We start from the raw sequence: 15606 nt of genomic DNA, 5'->3' as shown, positions 1-15606 counted from the left end.
TTTCATGTTCTTTAACAGTATGCAACTCTCATCCATGATGAAAATGTTTAAAATATTGTTTGCATTAATTTGCATAAATGCCATGTTAAAATGATTTAATTCATAACTAAATAACTGTAGCTCCAAATTTAATAAACTTTATATGTAAATGGGGTGGAGACTGCCTAGTTTAACATGGTGCACTCTTCTTGCTTGTTTAACAACTCCAAAATTATGTTTAGGGCAGAACAGTACCAAATCCATATTTTGCACATGAGGATTTTTCGGAATTGTTGTTTGTTGTTCCGGCCTCATTTGAACTTGCATAGATAGGTAGTTTTCTTATGCTTCACCTCTTGTCTTGTCTAACAACATTTAATATTGATGAGTACATAACCGAGAGAGAACTAAATAAGTCATGTGGTGTTTCGTCAATATGTAACTCGTTGCATATTGAGCTCCACTTAATTTGTAGTATTGTTTGTGCACTTTGCCATGCCATGCCTCTTTAAACCGGACATGCGTCATACATGGTTGTGCATCATGCCATGTTTATGTGAAGGTTGTTTGCTTCTTTCCGGTGTTGCTTCTTTGGGTTAGTTCTGATAACGTTGCGTTTGTGAGGATCCGTTCTACTTCGTCCGTTTGTGTTCTTCATGGACTCGTTCTTCTTCCTTGCGGGATCTCACGCAAGATGACCATACCCTCGAAATCACTTCTATCTTTGCTTGCTAGTTGTTCGCTCTATTGCTATGCCGTGATACCTACCACTTGCTATATCATGCCTCCCATATTGCCATGTCAAGCCTCTAACCCTCCTTTCCTAGCAAACCATTGTTTGGCTATGTTACCGCTTTGCTCCGCCCCTCTTATAGTGTTGCTAGTTGCAGGTGAAGATGAAGTTTGTTCCATGTTGGAACATGGATATTGTTGGGATATCATTATTATATCTTATTTACTTTAATGCATCTATATACTTGGTAAAGGGTGGAAGGCTCGGCCTTATGCCTGGTGTTTTGTTCCACTCTTGCCGCCCTAGTTTCCGTCATACCGGTGTTATGTTCCTTGATTTTGTGTTTCTTACACGGTTGGGTGTTATGGGGACCCCTTGACAGTTTGCTTTGAATAAAACTCCTCCAGCAAGGCCCAACCATGGTTTTACATTTTCCTAACAACCTATTACCCTTCCCTTGGGTCGGCCAACCCAAGGGTCATATTTATTTTAACCCCCCCGGGCCAGTGCTTGTCTAAGTGTTGGTCCGAATCGGGCAGCCTGCGGGGCCACCTCGGGGCAACTCGAGGGTTGGTTTTACTCATAGCTTGACCTATCCGGTGTTGCCCTGAGAACGAGATATGTGCAGCTCCTATCGGGATTGTCGGCACATCGGGCGGCTTTGCTAGTCTTGTTTTACCATTGTCGAAATGTCTTGTAACCGGGATTCTGAGTCTGATCGGGTCATCCTGGGAGAAGGAATATCCTTCGTTGGCCGTGAGAGCTTGTGATGGGCTAAGTTGGGACACCCCTGCAGGGTTTTGAACTTTCGAAAGTTGTGCCCGTGGTTATGAGTAGATGGGAATTTGTTAATATCCGGTTGTAGAGAACTTGACACTTAACTTAATTAAAATGCATCAACCGCGTGTGTAGCCGTGATGGTCTCTTTCCGGCGGAGTCCAGGAAGTGAAGACGGCGTTGGTGTTATGCTTGAACGTAAGTAGTTTCAGGATCACTTCTTGATCACCTCTAGTTCACGACCGTGCTTTGCTTCTCTTCTCGCTCTCATTTGCATAAGTTAGCCACCATATATGCTAGTGCTTGCTGCAGCTCCACCTCACTACCTTTTCCTACCCATAAGCTTAAATAGTCTTGATCTCGCGGGTGTGAGATTGCTGAGTCCTCGTGGCTCACAGATACTTCCAAACAGTTGCAGGTGCCGATGATACCAGTGCAGATGACGCAACTGAACTCAAGTGGGAGCTCGATGAAGATCTTGTTCATTGTGTTGTTTCGTTTCCTATCGATCAGTAGAGGAGCCCAGTTGGGGCGATCGGGGAGCTATTACATTAGGGGTTGTCTTTCTTTATTTGGTTCCGTAGTCGGACCTAGATTGTATTTGGATGATGTAATGCTATATTTATGTATTGTGTGAAGTGGCAATTGTAAGCCAACTCTTTATCCCTTCCTTATTCAGTACATGGGATGTGTAAAGATTACCCCTCTTGCGACATGCCTACTATGTGGTTATGCCTCTAAGTCGTGCTCCGACACATGGGAGATATAGCCGTATCGTGGGTGTTACATCAATCTATGGAGAGACAAGCAACGAGAGAGACTGGTGCCTCCGTGTTCAACACACGTACAGCCCAGGGACGTCTCCTCCTTATTGATCCATTAAGGGCGAAGGATAAGTTTGGGAAGAACTCCGGCAGCACGACGGCGTGGTGGTGGAGTTTGTAGTTCTCCGGTAGGGCTTCGCCAGGCTCAACTACGGAGGGGGAGGTGTTGGGGAGGGAGAGGGCTGCGCCAGGGGAAGGGTGCGGCAGACCTCCCACCTCCCCTCTATTTATAGGGGCAAGGGATAGGGGGCCGGCCCCCTCCAGATGGATCTAGAGGGGGGGCGGCCAAGGGGAGGTGGCTTGCCCCCCAAGCCAAGGGGGGCGCCCCCCTTTATGGTTTCCCCTTAAACCCTAGGCGCATGGGCCCTAGGGGGATGGCACCCATCCCACCTAGGGGCTGGTTCCCCTCCATATTTAGCCCATAGGGCCCTCCGGGGCAGGTGGACCCTCCCGGTGGACCCTCGGAACCCTTTCGATGGTCCCGGTACAATACCGATAAACCCCCGAACACTTCCGACGACCGAATAAGGACTTCCCATATATAAATCTTTATCTCCGGACCATTCCAGAAATTCTTGTGACGTCTGGGATCTCATCCGGGACTCCCAACAACATTCGGTAACCGCATACTAATTCCCATAACAACTCTAGCGTCACTGAACCTTAAGTGTGTAGACCCTACGGGTTCGGGAACCATGCAGACATGACTGAGACATCTCTCCGGCTAATAACCAACAGCGGGATCGGGATACCCATGTTGGCTCCCACATGTTCCACGATGATCTCATCGGATGAACCACGATGTCGAGGATTCAATCAATCCCGTATACAATTCCCTTTGTCAATCGGTACGTTACTTGCCCGAGATTCGACCGTCGGTATCCCAATACCTCGTTCAATCTTGTTACCGGCAAGTCACTTTACTCATTTCGCAATGCATGATCCTGTGACTAACTTCTTAGACACATTGAGCTCATTATGATGATGCATTACTGAGTGGGCCCAGAGATACCTCTCCGTCACATGGAGTGACAAATCCCAGTCTCGATTCGTACCAACGCAACAGACACTTTCAGAGATACCTGTAGTGCACCTTTATAGCCACCCAGTTATGTTGTGACATTTGGCACACCCAAAGAATCCCTACGGTATCCGGGAGTTGCACAATCTCATGGTCTAAGGAAATGATACTTGACATTAGAAAAGCTTTAGTAGACGAACTACACGATCTTGTGCTACGTTTAGGATTGGGTCTTGTCCGTCACATCATTCTCCTAATGATGTGATCCCATTATCAATGACATCCAATGTCCATGGTTAGGAAACCGTAACCATCTATTGATCAACAAGTTAGTCAACTAGAGGCTCACTAGGGACATGATTTGTTCTATGTATTCACACATGTATTGCGATTTCCGGATAACACAATTATAGCATGAACAATAGACAATTATCATGAACAAGGAAATATAATAATAACCATTTTATTATTGCCTCTAGGGCATATTTCCAACAGTCTCCCACTTGCACTAGAGTCAATAATCCAATTACATTGTGATGAATCGAACACCCATGGAGTTCTGTTGTTGATCATGTTTTGCTCGTGGAAGAGGTTTAGTCAACGGATCTGCGACATTCAGGTTCGTATGCACTTTATAAATATCTATGACTCCATCTTGAACATTTTCACGAATGGAGTTGAAGTGACGCTTGATATGCCTGGTCTTCTTGTGAAACCTGGGCTCCTTGGCAAGGGCAATGGCTCCGGTGTTGTCACACAAGAGAGTCATCGGGCCTGACGCATTGGGAATAACTCCTAGGTCCGTAATGAACTCCTTCATCCAGATTGCTTCATGTGCTGCCTCTGAGGCTGCCATGTACTCTGCTTCACATGTAGATCCCGCCATCATGCTTTGCTTGCAACTGCACCAGCTGACTGCTGTACCATTCAAAATATGCACGTATCCAGTTTGTGACTTGGAGTCATCCAGATCTGTGTCGAAGCTAGCATGGACGTAACCCTTTGCGACGAGCTCTTCGTCACCTCCATAAACGAGAAACATATCCTTAGTCCTTTTCAGGTACTTCAGGATGTTCTTGACCGCTGTCCAGTGTTCCATGCCGGGATTACTTTGGTACCTTCCTACCAAACTTACGGCAAGGTTCACATCAGGTCTGGTACACAGCATGGCATACATAATAGATCCTATGGCCGAGGCATAGGGGATGACACTCATCTTTTCTCTATCTTTTGTCGTGGTCGGGCATTGAGCCGTGCTCAATCTCACACCTTGCAATACAGGCAAGAACCCCTTCTTGGACTGATCCATATTGAACTTCTTCAATATCTTGTCAAGGTATGTGCTTTGTGAAAGACCAATGAGGCGTCTCGATCTATCTCTATAGATCTTGATGCCTAATATGTAAGCAGCTTCTCCAAGGTCCTTCATTGAAAAACACTTATTCAAGTAGGCCTTTAAGCTTTCCAAGAATTCTATATCATTTCCCATCAATAGTATGTCATCCACATATAATATGAGAAATGCCACAGAGCTCCCACTCACTTTCTTGTAAACACAGGCTTCTCCATAAGTCTGTGTAAACCCAAACACTTTGATCATCTCATCAAAGCGAATGTTCCAACTCCGAGATGCTTGCACCAGCCCATAGATTGAGCGCTGGAGCTTGCACACCTTGTCAGCATTCTTAGGAACGAAAAAACCTTCCGACTGCATCATATACAATTCTTCCTTAAGGAAACCATTAAGGAATGTCGTTTTGACGTCCATCTGCCATATCTCATAATCATAGAATGCGGCAATTGCTAACATGATTCGGACGGACTTCAGCTTCGCTACGGGTGAGAAGGTCTCATCGTAGTCAACCCCTTGAATTTGTCGGTAACCCTTAGCAACAAGCCGAGCCTTATAGATGGTCACATTACCATCCGCTTCTATCTTCTTCTTAAAGATCCATTTATTTTCTATGGCCTGCCGATCATCGGGCAAGTCAGTCAAAGTCCACACTTCGTTGTCATACATGGATCCTATCTCGGATTTAATGGCTTCAAGCCATTTGTTGGAATCCGGGCCCGCCATCGTTTCTTCATAGTTCGAAGGCTCACCGTTGTCTAACAACATGATTTCCAGGACATGGTTGCCGTACCACTCTGGTGCGGAATGTGTCCTCGTGGACATACGAAGTTCACTAGTACCTTGATCCGAAGTTTCATGATCATTATCATTAGCTCCCTCTCTAATCGGTGCAGGCACCACAGAAATATTTTCTTGAGTTGCGCTACTTTTCGGTTCAAGAGGCAATACCTCATCAAGTTCTACTTTCCTCTCACTTACTTCTTTCGAGAGGAACTCTTTGTCTAGAAAGGATACATTCTTGGCAACAAAGATCTTGCCTTCGGATCTAAGGTAGAAGGTATACCCAATAGTTTCCTTAGGGTATCCTATGAACACGCATTTTTCTGACTTGGGTTCAAGCTTTTCAGGTTGAAGTTTCTTGACATAAGCATCACATCCCCAAACTTTCAGAAACGACAGCTTAGGTTTCTTTCCAAACCATAATTCATACGGTGTCGTCTCAACGGATTTCGACGGAGCCCTATTTAAAGTGAATGTGACAATCTCTAAAGCATAACCCCAAAATGATAGCGGTAGATCGGTAAGAGACATCATAGATCACACCATATCCAATAGAGTCCGATTACGACGTTCGGACACACCATTACGCTGAGGTGTTCCAAGCGGCGTGAGTTGTGAAACAATTCCACATTTCTTTAAGTGCGTGCCAAATTCGTGACTCAAATATTCTCCCCCATGATCTGATCGTAAGAACTTTATTTTTCTGTCACGTTGATTCTCTACCTCATTCTGAAATTCCTTGAACTTTTCAAAGGTCAGACTTGTGTTTCATAAGTAGACATACCCATATCTACTCAAGTCATCAGTGAGGGTGAGAACATAAAGATAGCCACCACGAGCCTCAACGCTCATTGGATCGCACACATTAGTATGTATGATTTCCAATAAGTTGGTTGCTCGCTCCATTGTTCCGGAGAACGGAGTCTTGGTCATTCTGCCCATGAGGCATGGTTCACATGTGTCAAATGATTCATAATCAAGAGACTCCAAAAGTCCATCTGCATGGAGTTTCTTCATGCGTTTGACACTAATGTGACCAAGGCGGCAGTGCCACAAGTATGTGGGACTATCATTATCAACCTTACACTTATTGGCATTCACACTATGAATATTTGTAACATCACATTCGAGATTAAATAAGAATAAACCATTGACCAGCGGGGCATGACCATAAAACATATCTCTCATATAAATACAACAACCATTATTCACAGATTTAAATGAATAGCCATCTCGCATTAAACGAGATCCATATACAATGTTCATGCTCAAAGCTGGCACTAAATAACAATTATTGAGGTTTAAAACTAATCTCGTAGGTAAATGTAGAGGTAGCGTGCCGACGGTGATCACATCGACCTTGGAACCATTCCCGATGCGCATCGTCACCTCATCCTTCACCATCGTCCGCTTATTCCGCAGCTCCTGTTTTGAGTTACAAATATGAGCAAGCGCACCAGTATCAAATAGCCAGGAGCTACTACGAGTGCTGGTAAGGTACACATCAATAACATGTATATCATATATACCTTTGGTATTGTCGGCCTTCTTATCCGCTAAGTACATGGGGCAGTTCTGCTTCCAATGACCGTTGCCCTTGCAATAAAAGCACTCAGTCTCAGGCTTGGGTCCATGCTTTGGCTTCTTCCCGGCAACTGGCTTACCGGGCCCGGCAACTCCCTTGCCGTCCTTCTTGAAGTTCTTCTTACCCTTGCCTTTCTTGAAACTAGTGGTTTTATTGACCATCAACACTTGATGTTCCTTTTTGATCTCCACCTCCGCTGAGTTTAGCATTGAATATACCTCGGGAATGGTTTTCTCCAACCCCTGCATATTGAAATTCATCACAAAGCTCTTGTAGCTAGTTGGGAGCGACTGAAGGATTCTGTCAACGACTGCGTCATCCGGGAGATTAACTCCCAGCTGAGACAAGCGGTTGTGCAACCCAGACATTTTGAGTATGTGCTCGTTGACAGAACTATTCTCCTCCATCTTACAACTGTAGAATTTGTTGGAGACTTCATATCTCTCGACCCGGGCATGAGCTTGGAAAACCATTTCAGCTCTTGGAACATCTCATATGCTTGGTGTTTCTCAAATCACTTTTTGAGCCCTGGTTCTAAGCTATAAAGCATGCCGCACTGAACCAAGGAGTAATCATCACTACGCGACTGTTAGGCGTTCATAACGTCTTGAGTTGCTGGGAAAATGGGCGCTTCACCTGGCGGTGCTTCAAGGACATATGCTTTCTTGGCAGCTATGAGGATGATCCTTAAGTTACGGACCCAGTTCGTGTAGTTGCTACCATCGTCTTTCAGCTTGGTTTTCTCTAGGAACGCGTTGAAGTTGAAGGCAACATTAGCGTGGGCCATTTGATCTACAAAACATATTGTAAAGGTATTTAGACTAAGTTCATGATAATTAAGTTCATCTAATCAAATTATTTAATGAACTCCCACTCAGATAGACATCCCTCTAGTCATCCAAGTGATACATGATCCGAATCGACTAGGCCGTGTCCGATCATCACGTGAGATGGACTAGTCATCATCGGTGAACATGTCCAGGTTGATCGCATCTACTATACGACTCATGTTCGACCTTTCGGTATCTTGTGTTCCGAAGCCATGTCTGTACATGCTAGTGTCGTCAAGTCGACCTAAATGTTTTGCATGTGTAAATCTGGCTTACACCCGTTGTATTCGAACATTAGAACCTATCACACCCGATCATCACGTGGTGCTTCGAAATAACGAACCTTCGCAACGGTGCACAGTTAGGGGGAACACTCCCTTGAAATTTTAGCGAGGGATCATCTTATTTATGCTACCGTCATTCTAAGCAAATAAGATGTATAAACATGATAAACATCACATGCAATCAAATAGTGACATGATATGGCCAATATCATTTTGCTCCTTTTGATCTCCATCTTTGGGGTGCCATGATCATCATCGTCACTGGCATGACACCATGATCTCCATCATCGTGTCTTCATGAAGTTGCCTCGCCAACTATTACTTCTACTACTATGGCTAATGGTTAGCAATAAAGTAAACTAATTACATGGCGTTTTCATTGACACGCAGGTCATATAATAAATTAAGACAACTCCTATGGCTCCTGCCGGTTGTCATACTCATCGGCATGCAAGTCGTGTTTCCTATTACAAGAACATGATCAATCTCATACATCACATATATGATTCATCACATCCTTTTGGCCATATCACATCACACGGCATATGCTGCAAGAACAAGTTAGACGTCCCCTAATTGTTGTTGCAAGTTTTTACGTGGCTGCTATATGTTACTAGCAAGAACGTTTCTTACCTACGCCAAAACCACAACGTGACATGCCAATTTCTATTTACCCTTCATAAGGACCCTTTTCATCGAATCTGATCCGACTAAAGTGGGAGAGACAGACACCCGCTAGCCACCTTATGAAACTAGTGCATGTCAGTCGGTGGAACCAGTGTCACGTAAATGTACGTGTAAGGTCGGTCCGGGCCGCTTCATCCCACGATGCCGACGAATCAAGATAAGACTAGTAACGGCAAGTAAATTGACAAAACCGACGCCCACAACATCTTGTGTTCTACTCGTGCATAGGAACTACGCATAGACGTAGCTCATGATGCCACTGTTGGGGATTGTTGTGAAATTAAAAAATTTCTATGCATCACCAAGATCATTCTATGGAGAGATTAGCAACGAGAGAGAGGGGAGTGTATCTTCATACCCTTGAAGATCGTGAAACGGAAGCGTTACAAGAACACGAATGAAGGAGTCGTACTCGCAGTTAATCAGATCGTGGTTGATTCCGATCTAAGCGCCGAATAATGGCGCCTCCATGCTCAACACACGTATAGCCCAGGGACGTCTCCTCCTTCTTGATCCAGCAAGGGGGAAGGAGAAGTTGGGGAAGAACTCCGGCAGCACGACGGCGTGGTGGTGGAGTTTGCAGTTCTCCGGTAGGGCTTCGCCAAGCTCAACTACGGAGGAGAAGGTGTTGGGGAGGGAGAGGGTTGCGCCAGGGGAAGGGTGCGGAAGCCCTCTCACCTCCCCTCTATTTATAGGGGCAAGGGAGAGGGGGCGGCCCCCTCCAGATGGATCTAGAGGGGGCACGGCAAAGGGGAGGTGGCTTGCCCCCCAAGCCAAGCGGGGCGCCCCAGTTTAGGGTTTCCCCTTAAACCCTAGGCGCATGGGCCCTAGGGGGATGGCTCCTAGCCCACCTAGGGGCTGGTTCCCCTCCGTATTCAGCCCATAGGGCCCTTCGGGGCAGGTGGACCCTCCCGGTGGACCCCCGGAACCCTTTCGGTGGTCCCGGTACAATACCGATAAACCCCCCAAACACTTCCGGCGACCGAATAAGGACTTCCCACATATAAATCTCTATCTCTGGACCATTCCGGAACTCCTTGTGACGTTCGGGATCTCATCCGGGACTCCGAACAACATTCGTTAACCGCATACTAAATCCCATAAGAACTCTAGCATCACCAAACCTTAAGTGTGTAGACCCTACGGGTTCGGGAACCATGCAGACATGACCGAGACATCTCTCCGGCCAATAACCAACAGCGGGATACGGATACCCATGTTGGCTCCGACATGTTCCAGGATGATCTCATCAGAGGAACCACGATGTCGAGGATTCAATCAATATCGTATACAATTCCCTTTCTCAATCGGTATGTTACTTGCCCGAGATTCTATCGTCGGTATCCCAATACCTCATTCAGTCTCGTTACCGGCAAGTCACTTTACTCATTCCGCAATGCATGATCCTGTGACTAACTTCTTAGACACATTGAGCTCATTATGATGATGCATTACCGAGTGGGCCTAGAGATACCTCTCCGTCATACAGAGTGACAAATCCCAGTCTCGATTCGTACCAACCCAACAGACACTTTCGGAGATACCCGTAGTGCACCTTTATAGCCACCCAGTTACATTGTGACGTTTGGAACACCCAAAGCATCCCTACGGTATCCGGGAGTTGCACAATCTCATGGTCTAAGGAAATGATACTTTACATTAGAAAATCTTTACCAGACGAACTACATGATCTTGTGCTACGCTTAGGATTGGGTCTTGTCCGTCACATCATTCTCCTAATGATGTGATCCCGTTATCATTGACATCCAATGTCCATGTTCAGGAAACCGTAACCATCTATTGATCAACAAGCTAGTCAACAAGAGGCTCACTAGGGACATGTTGTGGTCTATGTATTCACACATGTATTACGCTTTCCGGATAACACAATTATAGCATGAACAATAGACAATTATCATGAACAAGGAAAAATAATAATAACCATTTTATTATTGCCTCTAGGGCATATTACCAACACAAAGGACACACGATTTATACCGGTTTGGGCCACCGTTGTGGTGTAATACCCTACTCCAGTGTGGTGGTGGTGGATTGCCTCTTGGGCTGAGGATGAACAGTACAAGGGGAAGAACAGCCTCCTGAGGTTGAGGTGTTCTTGTGCTTGGCGAAAAGGCTGTTGTTCGGGAGGATTTGAGACGAGTTGCCTCCTACTGTGGTGGCTAATCCTATTTATAGAGGCCATGGTCCTCTCCCCAAATATTGAGCGGGAAAGGAGCCAACAATGGCCAATTCGAAAGGGGACAGCTAGTACAAGCTATCCTGACAAAAGTAGTCTTCGCCTGCCAAAGGCTCTGGTGGTGATGCCGTCTTGGGCTCCTTGGTGACCTACGTCTTGCCGTCCTTCTGGTCTTGGTCTCGTTGCACCAATATGGCAACCTTTGCTTGATGCCTCGGTACTCCGCGCCTGCGCTTGCCCCCTTAGCACAAAAGAGGAAACAAGGACGCTGCACACGCTGGCGCCTGCCTGGCGCCCACCTGGTCTCGATCGTCATGGCTTACGTCACACGAACCTCGGGAGGTTTGCCCGGCCTTGAACTCTCTGCCCCTCATGAGCCAGCCTGGTGAGGCCGCTCCTGAGGAGGTCTTGTGTCGTCCGCCTTGCGAGGCTTGGCGCCTCGTGAGGGTCTTGATTCCTTGTTGATGAAGATGGGCCATACAGGACTGCCAGCAAAGCCACGCCATGGGCCGCAAGCAGGCAAGTCTGGGGACCCCCGTTCCCAGAACACCGACAGTTATGATTGTGTCCTCCTGAGTACGGGGAATAGCGGGGCTTCTGATAAGCTCTAGAGTTGTACTTCCCCTGTCCATACTTCCGCTTGCGGTTCTCTATCTGCTGTTGCTTGCCTTCAATCATGAGGGCCCTATCTACCAGCTCCTGGTAGTTGGTGAATGTTGCCACCATCAACTACATACTCATCTCATCATTTAGTCCTTCAAGAAACTTCTCCTGCTTCGCAGCATCTGTGGCCACATCATCTGGGGCGTAGCGTGATAACTTGTTGAACTCATCCACGTATTGTGCCATAGTACGATTCCCTCGGCGTAAGTTGCCAAACTCATGCTTCTTCATACTCATGGCTCCAGCTGAGACATGTGTTGTGCGGAAGGCCAACTAAAACTGATCCCAAGTAACATTGGCCACGGGGAAGGTGGTGGTGTAGTTCTCCCACCATGAGGCTGCGGGTCCATCAAGCTGATGTGTGGCAAAGCGCACCTTCTCCGCATCCATGCATCCAGCAGTTGTTAGCTCTCTTCCGATCTTGCGGAGCCAATCATTAGCAACAATCGGCTCGGTGCTGCTAGAGAACACCGGCGGATTCAACCTTAGGAAATGGGCTAGGTTGTCAACTGGGGGTGGTGGCAGTGGGTTGTTGTTGTTGTTGCCTTGGTTCTAGATGAGCAACTACGTCAAGGCATTCTGCTGTTGGATCAACTGGGTGAGCTCCGGCGGGAAAATGAATCCGGGGTCACGTCTCGGAGGCATGTGATAGGTTAGAGGGGTGAGAATAGAATAGAATAGGGTCTAAAGAGATATTTCACTACCCATATGCACATGAGACCAACATAATCAATCCACACCACTCAATTCAAACAAGATTCATACAATTGATCTAAGCTACTATTACAAGATCCTGCAAACGATTTCTAACTACTTGGAAGAATTCTAATAGTAATATGGTGGTCGACTAGAAATTTTGTTTGATGGAAGACTCCATAATATCAGCTCCAGCTTCGTCTTCAAAATCATCATTGTCCTCATCATCTCTATCTTCTTCAGCATTACTATCGGTGTCGGTGTCATCAAGTATGATGTAGTCTTCAGAATGAATGTCCACTTCAAGTTCCGGTTTCACCAGAGATATTCATATCTTCTTCCTAAGGTCTTCATTCTGCTCCAGTAGCACAACAATCTCCTCTTCGTATCCATCGCGTGTTGCTTTGAGTTCGTCTTCTAGCTCCATATTCCGGGTCATCACCTTCTTTGTATCTATCATGTTAGCGCACATCTGATTCTCATAACGACGAATGTGCTAGTTCAACTCCTGTATGTAGGCTGCAATAGATCCATCCTTCCTAGTGCGAATCATCTCCCATTGCTCATCCCGACGTCCATATATCTGATAGATGGTGTCCTTAAGGTCCTTGTTGTACACCTCGCCTATGCGTCCAATGGTGATGTGTGCTGCCATGCTCTTTCCTAAGCTCCAGGTTGGTGCATCAAAAGAAAACTCGATGGGCTCGGTAATTGGTGCAAAAGTCCTCCCAGGGACACGAACTTGAATCGTCCAGTGCTCCTCTTCTGGTGAAGCTGCGATGAAGGTTTCGGTGAAGCTTGGTATGCCGATGTTCAAGTACTTTGTGACTTCCTTCAAGTGTCATCCGAAAGGGGTGTCGTCATCCGGCTGAGTGAACTTGTTCCGGGGATCCGACATCTACAGAGTAGAAATAGAGAAGAATTACGAATGAATAGAGAAGAGTATCATGTGGCTTTTCCTAGTGGTTGCGTCCTACAGTCAGCGTGTGCTCTGATACCATCTTGTTGAGACCCAATCACGATGGATCATAGTCTCCGTGCTTAAGTGTCATCCTTGGATCGGTATGCTGACACACAAAGTACTCGAGGAATTATAACAGAGTTTGATCACACACTTATTACATCGAGGTCCTCATAAAGAGTAATTATTAAAATAATATGGCTGAAGGCCATCTAACAAAATAACTGCGGAAGCTTCGAAGGTAAATGAGTCCATCCAACTCCATGGCAAACCTGAGTGCAAGACCTATCGCACCTTAATCCTTGTCTAAAAATTCTGCAACATGAGACATTGCAGCCGTGTAGGTCAGCACATGGAATATGCTGGCAAGTTCACACCATAGAGCAATGATGAATAATATCTATCACTACATGCATATTTGGCTGGTGGAGGCTCCAAGTTTAACATTTGCATAAAGCTAATTTTTCCCTACAACAAAGGAATAGATTTCATTTACTACCATGTTTATGCCATTATTGAGAAGGTATCCCCAACACAATCCCAAAATTACCAGGTAACAATAATAATAATAATAATAATAATAATAAATACCCAACAAATTTAATAAGTAAAGTGATGAGATCAACCAATAACTCAAATACCAGATACTCAAAATAGTCCATAACCGGGGACACAGCTAATCATGATTAGTTTGTACACTCTGCAGAGGTTTGTGCACTTTTTCCCACAAGACTTGACCGCATCCATGATCGGAAGATCGAGACATAGCCTTTATGAAGAGGTCCCCTTAACCGATAGATAGTCCGGTACACCTACAATTCCCCTACATCTGCTAGCCCATCATGGAAACATTTCCCACAACTTACTTAACTATGCCAGAGCCCATAATAGGTTGTGGCTGCACATGGAAGTTTCTGAGCATGAATAATCTTATGATCCCTTTGAGCCTGGGTGGCATTCCATAGGACGATCACACGGGTACCACGGGATCTCCTAGGACAACACAGGATTCCCCAGGTGCCCACAACCAATCCACCAGACATGTATTAAAGTAGCCACCTTAAATTTCCCTTAGTTAATATCTCTCACAACTTGCATGATTCTCAGATACCAATCCCCGTCTACGAGCATGGCTATGCAACATGAGCATAACATATATTCAAAGGGTGAACAAAGGTATTAGGTTCCTACCTCATCAACTACATAGAAATAACTGAAGGAAATATGCCCTAGAGGCAATAATAAAGTTGTTATTTATATTTCCTTATATCATGATAAATGTTTATTATTCATGCTAGAATTGTATTAGCAGGAAACTTTGTACATGTGTGAATACATAGACAAACTGAGTGTCACTAGTATGCCTCTACTTGACTAGCTCGTTAATCAAAGATGGTTAAGTTTCCTAACCATTGACATGAGTTATCATTTAATTAACGGGATCACATCATTAGAGAATGATGTGATTGACTTGATCCATCCGTTAGCATAGCACGATGATCGTTTAGTTTGTTGCTATTGCTTTGTTCATAACTTATACATGTTCCTATGACTATGAGATGATGCAACTCCCGAATACCGGGGGAACACTTAGTGTGCTATCAAACATCACGGCGTAACTGGCTGACTATAAGGATTCTCTACAGGTGTCTTCGATGGTGTTTGTTGAGTTGGCATAGATCGAGATTAGGATTTGTCACTCCGTGTATCGGAGAGGTATCACTGGGCCCTCTCGGTAATGCACATCACTATAAGCCTTGCAAGCAATATGACTAATGAGTTAGTTATGGGATGTTGTATTACAGAACGAGTAAAGAAACTTGCTAGTAACAAGATTGAACTAGGTATTGAGATACCAATGATCAATCTCGGGCAAGCAGCATACCGATGACAAAGGGAAAAAGGTATGTAGTTATGCGGTGTGAACGATAAAGTTCTTCGTAGAATATGTAGGAACCAATATGAGCATCGAGGTTCAGCTATTGGTTATTGACCGGAGATGATTCTTGGTCATGTCTACGTAGTTCTCGAACCTGTAGGGTCCGCACGATTAACGTTTGATGACGATCGGAATTATGAGTTTATGTGTTTTGATGTACCGGAGGTAGTTCAGAGTCCCGGATGTGAACATGGACATGACGAGGAGTCTCGAGATGGTCGAGACATAAAGATCAATATATTGGAAGACTATGTTTGGACATTGGAATGGTTCTGGATGAGTTCGAGCATTTACCG

Source organism: Triticum dicoccoides, chromosome 3A (assembly GCF_002162155.2).
Source record: "Triticum dicoccoides isolate Atlit2015 ecotype Zavitan chromosome 3A, WEW_v2.0, whole genome shotgun sequence".
Classification (NCBI taxonomy): domain Eukaryota; kingdom Viridiplantae; phylum Streptophyta; class Magnoliopsida; order Poales; family Poaceae; genus Triticum; species Triticum dicoccoides.
This window is presented reverse-complemented; position numbering follows the sequence as displayed.